At 41.0% G+C, this 8198-nt stretch overlaps 1 long non-coding RNA gene across 1 annotated transcript; it reads left to right on the top strand.

The window, feature by feature from the left end:
* The first annotated feature begins 910 nt into the window (after positions 1-910).
* On the top strand, positions 911-6713 carry LOC100581820. Its single transcript, XR_180050.3, has 2 exons — positions 911-1002; positions 5439-6713. It is a non-coding gene; the product is annotated as an uncharacterized LOC100581820 (long non-coding RNA).
* The last annotated feature ends 1485 nt before the right edge of the window (positions 6714-8198 follow it).

The following is an 8198-nucleotide window of genomic DNA, read 5'->3' as shown; positions in this document are numbered from 1 at the left end:
ACCTCAATTGGCTCTGTCAGCCTCACTACAGGATCCATGCTGCTATAGCTGCCACTAAAATGGAACATTACCTGTCCAGAAGGAAAAAGAAAATTGAAGTCTAAATGGTTCACTGTAGCAACTCAAGGCTTTACGTGAAAGTTTGGCTAGTCTCTTCTGTTCCCAGCTCATTGGCCTAGAACAATCACATGAACTCTTCCAACCACAGAGGCCAAAGAATTCAACTGGACTTTGTTGAGAAGGCAGAGAGCTAGAAATATTTCAGGAACAGTCCTAATATCTGCCACATAGCTAATATTCATTATGTGTTGACTATGTTTCAGGAGCTGTTCTAAACCCTTGTATGTATTACCTCACTTAATACTCAGAAAAAATTATTTTGAGGTTGATGCCATTATTATCATCAACCTCAATATTTTACAAATAGAAAATTGAGGCATAGGAGTAAAATAACTTTCCCAGGCTTAGTAAAATAGCTAATTGTTGGAATTTGAATCCAGACATGAACACCAAAGCCCATGTTTTTGACTTCCAGACAATATTGCCACCCAGCAGTCGCACATTTTCTTTTCCTTATTCAAACACAAATCTATCCCAAAGTCCAAACAGGTACAAGAAAGCTGCAATAGTATATATTAGTAAATGAAAACAGGTTAGCAGTCAGATCTCTAGTACTGTCTAGTGTGTTTCTAGTGCACCGATGATGTTCCCATGGTCCTTGGCAGAGCCCTGGGTTCTCAGGCTCACCTTTGGGCATGCTGAAAGACCTGGCAGCTTCAAACAGAGCAGCTCTGCTTCATCCTTTAGGCTTCCACTTGACTTCACTTATTTCTTGGCTGACAAAAAAAAAAAAAGCTGGGAAAACTGCACTGCCCCACTCACACATCTCTATCCACACTAAGCTCAGAGACGCATTCTAAGCAAAGCTTAAACCAAATGGATGAATCAGGCTCCTCTTCTGTTTCTGTGGTTAAGAATGCCTACTTTTATGTCATGGTAATGGTAAGTGTTTTGATAAACACTGCGATTATGTGAAACATTGAGTAAAATAAATTCTAGCTTGGAAGAAAATAAGAATACCTAATTCATTCAACGGTATCATTACTTATAGGAGTTAGTACCAGTAAAGTATGCTACTAATGAAGACCTAGTTCAACAGTCAGTGCTTAGAGGTTGGCAAATGGTGAATTGAATCCTTCTACCCTTCCATACTCTGTTATTCAAATTTGGTCTTTATTGAATTCATGCTACCTGGTCTTCCACAAGACCCAGCACAGTGTGTGTCACATGGAAGATGTTTAGTAATACTTCTTGAATGTTTGAGTGAATGAGTGAATGTTGGGGAATAATTGGAAGCATTCCAATGTCACCAGGAATGGGAATTAACTGGATAGGTAGAGACACAAACCAAGTATAATATTAAAGATACAAGGCAATCAGTGATAGTTTGTTCTTTCTGACAATACAAATCTTGTTAATTTTTGCAAGTCATAGCAGACATTTTTACAGGTTAATATCAAAGAAGAAATTTGGACTGCATTACTGGCATAAATTGGTCGAGTGAGAGCCCACTGGGAGAAAAAAAATGGGGAACTTCCCAAAACCCATGCAAAAGAGAAGAAGCATCTTTTTCAAACTGATACTCCCAAGTCTCCCCTTAGCAGTAGGAACTAGTCTAATGTGATAATAACCTCTCTCTGGGTGGCCTCTTAAAAAGAAACAAGCTTTCCAGTTCTATGACCTTTCAGAAGAAGAATCCCAGCAGGAATCCCGAGTCTTGGCGAACACCCTCCAGCACCGTGAAATCTTTGAAGAGACCCAACTTTGAAGAGTGCCTTCCTACCGTTATTGCGTGCATGCATACACAATTAGGAAGAAAACCATGCCACTCTGATTTCTAAAACCCATCTGAACTTTCCCCTAGTTCTCTCCTTTGATAGAAACTGCCCAAACCCCTTTGGAAATTTTTCGGAGGCGGTGAGGAGCCACTGGAGGAAGAATATTTTCATCAGGCTGTTAGTATGGGAATGCTGCCAATGGGGAAAATAATGGGCAAAGAATGAAAATTCTGATTGTCCAACCAAGAAACTTGAACTGTCTGAGACTTAAGGCCAAGAGATGGAAGGGAAATTAAATGACAAAATAAATCAAAGACATTTTTACCTCTTAATATATTTGAAGGGGGGGAATGTAGCCTGCTTGTGCTATCCCAAGGTTTTCCTCAAGTAGTATATTTAGAGTTGATTTTTAGCTCATTATTGCAATTTTCCTTCAAGTGGTTTAACACAGTCACAATTCAACTCAACCTCTTTTTTTTTTTTTGGCCAGTAACAAATCAAGCATTCTGTATGGGTTCTGTCTATGGTTTTCAGATATCTTGGGGGCTTCTCACTTGACTAAGATAAAAAGGATGACTTCAAAAGATTTTAGGATCCAAGAAATGTCACCTTTCATATAGAGAAGGAAGAGAAGTTCAAAGAGGGGTTAGTACAGGGCTTCTAACAGTCACTAATGCAGAGCACATGGGAAAACAGTAATAATTTTATGAATATTACTAATATTTCTCAAATATTACTCTGTTCCAGGCACTGTTTCGAGTTTTATATTAATAATATCATTTAATTTGGGTAAGAAACATGGTGGTCTGCTTGAAAAGAAATTAAAATGGCTTTCCAAAGAGGATGCAATTTGGAAATTATTTTATGGCTCACAGATGTTAGCTATTATTGTGATATGCATGTTGTGGAGTTATATTTTAATATATCAGCCCATGTGTTTTTCATTCCTAGGAGCTCCTTTCTGTCCTCTGACTGTTCCTTCTACAGGCAGGACTGGGGAGTATCCATTGCCTCAGAGAATAGTTAGTACAACAGAAAAGCAGAAAAATAAGTTTCTGAGCTTCAAAAGCCCTGTAGAGCTGATAACATAAATAGTAGACGTGAGAGATAATGATGGTGAGAGGAACCTACTCCACCTCCCGGCTGGAAGGTTCTCTCTTTGTGACCCTGAGATGTGGCCCTGGACTTAATCCCTGGGTAGATTGCAATAGAAACCTCAAATGGGTTTGGAGGGATTCAAGAACTTAGAAGACCTTTGCTTCTTTCCCTAATTGACCCTGGGGGAATGGCAGGTCACACACAGGTTCTCACATTCAGCATCTTTTGGGAGTTTCAAAGAATATAGAGTTTGCTGCAGGGATTATCCAGGCAGATGGGCCTGAGGCATCATCATAAGAGAAACATCAAACATTTTTCTTATCTCTGAGTAGTCATGGAAATAGCTGAAAGGACCAGCGTTAGGGTAGAAAAGGAAGAGCAGCTGTGAACTGACAACTCCCAGTAAAGCAGATCCTCTGCACATGTCAGTGAAGGTGCGTGGCACCAACACCTTGCTCAATTACCTAAACGTCCTACTCCATCCCTCCCTGACATAGAGACACAACTCACAGGCTGGGGCTTAGGCAACAAACTGATTGAAACGACCCTCAGTTGATTGAAATTAACTCTCTACTTCCTAGAAGAGTGGAATTTTCAAACAGCAATTGAACTTAATTGTACAACAAGGAAAGCTGGATTTCTGCACACCAAATTCTGCACACCTGTACCTATTCCTGGTTTCCCACATTGTCTCAGGGCTCAGACGCCACATGGGAAAGGAATTTGTTAACCCCTGTGAGCCTTTGGGCAAGTCATGTTACCTTTCTAAGTTCCAGTGCTTCTACCTGTTGCATGAGAGAATTGGGCTGAAAACAATGGTGGCGAATCACTTCAGGGGCCAACCAGAAGAATAAGGAAGCCAGTTTGTGTGACCTCACTCAAGATTCCCCTGCCCCAACTTTCAAATGGAGCAGCTCTGTTTGAGTCTGATTGGGTTATATTTACTTTTTTCTTTATCTATTGCAACTGAAGTATTGAGAGCAGCATTTATCATTCTCCTCATTTCGTGGCATATTTTCACCATGGGATCATTCCTGACCTTTTCTTATTTCACTTTTTCTTTTTCTTTCTTTCTTTTTTTTTTTTTTTTGAGATAGAGTCTTGCACTGTCACCTGGGCTGGAGTGCAGTGGCGCAAACTTGGCTTACTGCAACCTCCACCTCCCTGGTTCATGCAATTCTCCTGCCTCAGCCTCCCAAGTAGCTGGGACTACAGGCACCCGCCACCACACCCAGCTAATTTTTTTTTTTGTGTGTGTATTTTTACCAGACAGGTCATGAACTCCTGACCTTGTGATCCGCCCTCCTCGGCCTCCCAAAGTATTGGCATTACAGCGAGCCACTATGCCCGGCCCACTTGTTCTTTTTATCCCTAGTCTCCACTCCTATTCTTGATAGTAATACTAATAATCTCATGTACCTCCAGATGTCCCCACTTTTTAGTACATTTACACTGAGTATTTATGAAAGGTTAAAAAAAAGATTAACTCTGGTTCTATATAAAGAAGTTTACAAACCGCTTGGTTAGTTAATAACTTTTAAGGTCCTCTTTACTTTCTATATGCTAGGAAGGTGTTACAGGGTGAATTATGCCCCCTTTCCCACAAAAAAGACACGTTGGCTGGGTGTGGTGGCTCACACCTGTAATCCCAGCACTTTGGGAGGCTGAGGCGGGTGGATCACAAGGTCAGGAGATCCAGACCATCCTGGCTAACACGGTGAAACCCCGTCTCTACTAAAAATACAAAAAATTAGCCGGGGGTGCTGGCGGGCGCCTGTAGTCCCAGCTACTCAGGAGGCTGAGGCAGGAGAATGGCTTGAACCCGGGAGGCGGAGCTTACAGTGAGCCAAGATCGTGCCATTGCACTCCAGCCTGGGCAACAGAGCAAGACTCTGTCTCAAAAAAAAAAAAAAAAAAAAAAAAGACACGTTGAAAGTCCTAAACACCAGTACTTCTAAACACAAATTTCTTTGGAATTAGGGCCATTGCAGACATAATTACATAAGATGAGGTCATACTGGAGTATGACCAGCCCTTAATCCAATACACCTGGTGTCTTTATAAAAAGATGGCCACGTGAAGACAGACACATGGGGAGAACGCCGTGTGATGACAAAGGCAGAGATTAGAGTTGTGCAGCTGTAAGCCAAGGAACACCAAAAACATTCAGCCAACTCCAAGAAGCTAAGAAAAGGCAAAAGGATTCCCTGATAGGTTTCAAAGGGAGCGTGGTCCTGCTGACACCTTAATTGCAGACTTCTCCCCTCCAGAACTGTGAAACAACGCATGTCTGTTGTTTAAGCCACCCAATTTGTGGTCCTTTGTTATGGCAGCCCTAGCAAATCAATACAGAAGGAAAACAGAAAATAGTAACTTGCAGATATAATAGCTTTTCTTCTCTGTTCCTGAGTGGATAGGAAGTGTTCCAACATGCCCCTCACTCCTTTTTTGCTTTTGCTATATTTACTTCGTCACTTTTCTTTCTTCCTGATTTTTTTGCAGCCCACACTACAAGATGGATTGCCAGAAGACAGAAGAAGCCATTTCAGTGTTTTGTTTCGTTTTAAACTTTTCTCCTCAGCACAAGACAACCTCACTAGAGAACTGCATCTATAAATGTGCACATTCCCCGACACAACCAGAGTTGTCTCATCCTCAAGGTCTATTTTTCAGTTAGGCCTTGGAGCAGGGTTCCAGAATTTGTTCAACTCCTGCTAATTTAGCAACTGTTTCTTGATGATTTCTGCTTTGGTGACAGGCGCACTTGATGACTGTCCCATAGAGATACACAAGCATAAATTCTGTACTGGAAGGCTCCAGTCTGGAAAGTGTGAGCACCGCACAGAAAACATAGCAATGGAACAAAAGCACCATGGCTCTGGGCTGTTGCCATGGCCTGTTCTCATGTGTGGGTAATTTATGTGACAGGGCAGATGGAGACCCTGTTTTCAGAATGTGTGTAACTCCACTCTTGGTTTGCTAAGAGAATGCTTATCTAGTCTCAGCATGCAAGCGTGTTAAGATATTTTACTTAGATTTATTTATGCATTCACACATCCATACATGCAGTCAAAAATATTTATTGAACACCTGCCATGTGTGAGGCTCTATGTGCCAAAGATAGAGCAGTAAATAAAATAGAAAAATCCCCATCCTCATGAATTACACATTGATGGAGGACGTGGGGACAATATGCAAAATAAATGAAAATATACAGATATTTAAAATAATGGCTATGAGAAAATATAACGCAGAAAAGGGGAATGGCAAGTACCCCTAAGGAAGTGTGTAATTTGTGATTTTAAGCAAGGTGGTCAGGGAAGACCTTACTGATTAGGTAATATTTTGACTTGCTATCCGTATGGTGCTATGGAAGTAGTAATGAACTTGGAATTGGAAAATCTGGATTAAACTCCTGTTATGGACTGAATTATAACCTCCAACCCCCTAGAATTCATATTTTGTAGCCTTAACCCCCAGTACCTTGATATGTGACTGTATTTGGAGGCAGGGGCTTTAAAGAGATAATTAAGGTAAAATCAGGCCCTCAGGGTGGGGCCCTAATCCAATATGATTGGTATCATATGGGAAGAATGACAAAAATAATAAGAAGCTTCAGGGATGCGGGTGCCCAGAGAAAAGGCCATATGAGGACATAGCAAGAAGGTGGCCATCTGCAAGGCAAGAAGCGGCCTCAGGAGAAACCAGGACTGTTGACACCTGCATCTTGAACTTCCAGCCTCCAAAACTGGGAGAAAATAAATGTTGTTTAAGCAACCTAGTCTGTAGCATCTGTCATGGCAGCCCAAGCCGACTAAGACAACTCTGATGTCTTGGCAGGCTTGTGATCTTGCAAGGAACTGACCTCAGTATCCTCATGTACCAGAGGGAAGCAAGACAGTCAAGGTCAAGAGTGAAGTATCTCTCAGATTCTGTTCCTTACATGACCTCCTCACAGGAGGGAAAATTCCTGTTCTTTCAGACTTCAACAGACTTAAATCTCTCAGAACCCTTCATTTCTATAATCCACAGCCTTAAATCTAAACATGTCTCAAATCTAAACATATTCAAAACTCAGCTCTTCCTCTTCACCCCACCAATCCTGTTTCACCCACAGCCTTTCCCATCTCCACCGATTTTACCTCCAACCTTCCAGTTTCTTACACCAAAAACCTCACAGACATCTATGGCTTCAGTCCTTCTGTCAAAACCCAAATCCAATGTGTCAGAAAATCCTGTTGGCCATACCTTAAGGGCATATTCAGACCCCAGTGACATCTTGTCATCTCTGCTAGTATCATGCTAGTCATATCGCCAACATCTCTGAGCTGGGTTTCTTCAGGAGCCTCCCAATGAACTGCCCTGCTAGCATCCACCCCTCTTTCTGGTCTACTTTAACAATAGCAGGGTGACCTTTTCAGCCTGCCTACATGTCCCCATGCCAAGAGTCTCCAGTCAGAGCTCACCTGAAGCCTTCTATTTTTTTCCACTATAAAGTCTTTTCTCTCCTCTGCCCTCCTTTGAGTCTCTATCAAACACAAGTGATGATGGTGACTAAGTCTCTCACTATAGAAAACTGACCAAATGGCCTTTGCTTGCTCTCATTTGGGTGGCCTTCACTTATTTCCACAGATGTCATGTTTAAAACATTTGATAATGACCCAGACTGGGTTTATGGACCACAGTGAATATTTTTTTAACTTTATCTTTGCTCCATGAAGTGCTTATTTGGAAGATTGGATTTTTCTGGATCAAAATGGAAAGAACATTAAGTCTAGATAACTAAGCAATTATTGGACTAGATGGAATCTTTTGAGTGTCTCTTGGGTAGTTTTCTACCATACAATCACACTTAAACCACCTCTGACATTCTGTAAAAATCTGAGCTGTGCTTAAGCACATTAACCATTTCAGCATTTCACTCTGCTGATATTCTCTTTTTTTCTATAAGAATTTCTATTTTGTTGGTCCTCAAACTTATTTATGTTGTTCTCTCCTCAGCAGAAATCAAATCAGCATACTCTACCTTATAAGCCCTTCAGATGCTTCCACGTTATAAGCCCTTCAGATACCTTATAACTGTTAAATTGGTCATGATTTTCTTAATTTCAGAAAACATGTTTCTTTTTTATGTAAGTATTATTTCCTAATACAAAGTTCCCATGAAATGTGTTTTGTTATTCTTGCTGCATGTGATTTTATCTACTTACCTACACAGAGCATCCCACAGTTAAACAAGTATAAGTGTAATTGCAGGACATC

Source organism: Nomascus leucogenys, chromosome 21 (assembly GCF_006542625.1).
Source record: "Nomascus leucogenys isolate Asia chromosome 21, Asia_NLE_v1, whole genome shotgun sequence".
Lineage (NCBI taxonomy): Eukaryota > Metazoa > Chordata > Mammalia > Primates > Hylobatidae > Nomascus > Nomascus leucogenys.
This window is presented reverse-complemented; position numbering and strand designations above follow the sequence as displayed.